Here is a 2,877-nt window from a genome sequence, read left to right on the forward strand (position 1 = left end):
GTGTTTTATATCAGCCTTGAGTTCAGTTTTAAAGGTTATTACAAAGTTGTAGTGAAACAACATCTATCTACACTGTGTGCCATCTGTTTTATGGTTATCACTAATCTACAGTTAGTTATTTAATTTCTGCTTCCTGAAAAAGAACATTGGGTAAAACACGGTTAAAAATGTCAATACAACCTTTTACTGGTGAACTGCTAATACGACAATCTTTTACTGCATAAATCCTAATCAACTCTTATTATTCTGTTATATAACAAGAAACTTGAATGTTTTTTTTTCAGATTAGGTTACTAGTGTCAGAATTATTTGACTGGTTTTTAATGTAACTTTTCATTGTTACATGCCACTCCTTAAATTGATCTGACATTAATTAAAGGGATGGGCATATCTGTTGCTTTTCTATTTGGGGAGGGTGGCTTGATAGTGTTCCCTTAACTTTTGTATGCTCTCCAACCATATAGTTGTCCACTCTTTATAAGTTTTTCTAAACATTTAATTGGGGTGGGGGAATTCTAGGTTGCAACAACCAACTAAAATAATGCTCTTCATTTCCTAGATGTAGGTATTGATCTTGTGTAACCAAGACTGACCATTTGTTCCCACTTTAACCTCCCTAGCGGTAACCCCAAGTCACACTCGGGGCAGGTAAACCTATGGGAGGTAATAGTAAATACAGCGCTTACCTGATCCGCCGGCGTCCCGCGCTGGCCATGGCTGCGATCTCCGTCTTCTTTCTTCTTCCATCTGGCACCTGATAAGTCACCGGGAGTTCCCGGGGACGTGGGTGTGTTTACATTGCCAGCAAGGCAGGGCCTTGTATCCATTTGTATTGCATTCAATACAAAATAACTGTATTGAATGCAATACATTGGATTTATATGTGTAAAAGCAGTACATTGTTTTCAAAAACATTTATTTTACAGTATATATAATAGCATGAGTATAATATGTATTTTTTTATACAAATTTAAATGATTTTGTTTCAAACTTTATTATACGCATACTATTATAATATACTGTAAAATAAATTTTCATGAAAAACAATGTACCGCTTTTAGACATATAAAACCAGAAAGAAATAAACCGCTAGGGAGGTTAACATATTCAGAGATTTGTTGTTCAGGAGGTAATATTAAATTCTCCTCTACTATTAGTATGTCTGGCATCGACTTCACAGCCAACATTATTCAAAGTCATTTATCTCAGATGAGATTTTCTGCAGCCCCAGCTAGACCACCTCTACTGAGACTTGGTCAGGTTTTTTAACCCTTACAGTTAAACAGTTTCTGAATATGTCCACTTTGACCTTTTGCAGAGATCTGCTCATTGTATTTGCCAAAGCATATTTGTTAGGTACTGTGATTCTATACCACTCATGAACAGAGGACAAGCAGAGAAATAAACATCGGTTATCTGCCACTTCTTTATAAATAGGCTTCTTAAAAAGCTGTTTAGCAGTAATACTGCAAGAGAACATTAGACATCCAGGAATCCCCTAAATAAGTCATTTTTGAAAAGGTTTTGCTGGACAATTAAATTGAGGCATGCTGCAAAACTGGGAGCTCAATCGCAATATGGAAAAATGTTCCAATGCATTAGCTTGCTTTAAAAGTTATAGATTTAGTAGTAAGAATTAGGTGATCTTTTAGTAACGCTATCAAAATTTTTAAATATTGCCCATGTAGCCCCAGGGTTACTGTTCACTGTACTACTTTGACCATTTAATGCCTTCATAGGTACTTGTTGGTATTCTTTCTTTCCACTAAAGCAAGCAATGTAATTTATTCAAGTACAGTCCTGTCTGAAATGCTTGTTTGTGTTCGTATCATATAAGTTTGGAAACAATGGCTATACAGGGCCTAATGTTCAACTCTTTATATGTAGTCATTAAATGGTCGTAGTAGTATGGTGTTGTGAACAGTAACCCTGGGGCTACATTTAGGTATTTTAATAGCGTTACTAAAAGCTCATAAGATCGGTCCTCTAATGGAGAAAAAATGCAGCCAGGTTCATTGGTAGCCAAGGAACAAAGGGCAGACAGGTGCTATGGCTACCCTGGGGTCAGGACAGGAGTGTAAAGACCGGTCCCTTACAAGAATTAAAATCTAATGTGCAGTAAAGAAAGCATCATAGCCAATTTGAGATATGACAGTTATTCCTTGTAGAGCTGAATTCTTTCCTTTACCAGGGATTTATAACTTAATGATTCAGTGCCTTTACTTCCTTTGGACCATCTAGTAATTACAGCTAAACTACTCTAGTCCTGTAGGTGACAATATTTTAACACCAGGGAAGAGGAGTGTTAGTGAAAACTGTAATAAGCTCCAAACATTTAACTCAAGTACAGGTTTTGCTTTTTAGATTTGGGTAGGTTGGAGCGCTTCATCCAAGTCTATTGTTCGGTTCTGGCAGGAGAGCCAGAATTTCTCTGGATGTTAGGTATACCAAGTCTGCCCTAAGACTAGCAAATAAATCCCCAAGGAGATAGATGACAGCATTGCAGTACTTTGGATCTCTTGCTAGATTGATCATCTTACAGAGTTTCCAACAAGCTGGCCGATCTCCTTGGGTGTTGACAAGCATTTCCAATAGCCTGAGGCACACATATCTTCCTTTATTACGTCAGGAACAGCCCAGGGATTATTTCTTGTTTTTATCAATTTAAACAGCATAGTGCAATAAGTACATCATTTTTTTCTCATTAGGCTACTAGTCTGGGTTCAACAGGTTTTGAAGAAAAAACAAAAACAGATCACCATCCCCAGTAAAATCACATATTAATTAGAAAGCAACCAGTACTCTCAATATGTGTCACTAGTGACCTCAATCTGTGATTGGTTAATCAATTTAAAGGAAGTGTCACTTTAATCACCC

The sequence above is a fragment of the Pyxicephalus adspersus genome, chromosome 10 (genome assembly GCF_032062135.1).
Source record: "Pyxicephalus adspersus chromosome 10, UCB_Pads_2.0, whole genome shotgun sequence".
Classification (NCBI taxonomy): Eukaryota; Metazoa; Chordata; class Amphibia; order Anura; family Pyxicephalidae; genus Pyxicephalus; species Pyxicephalus adspersus.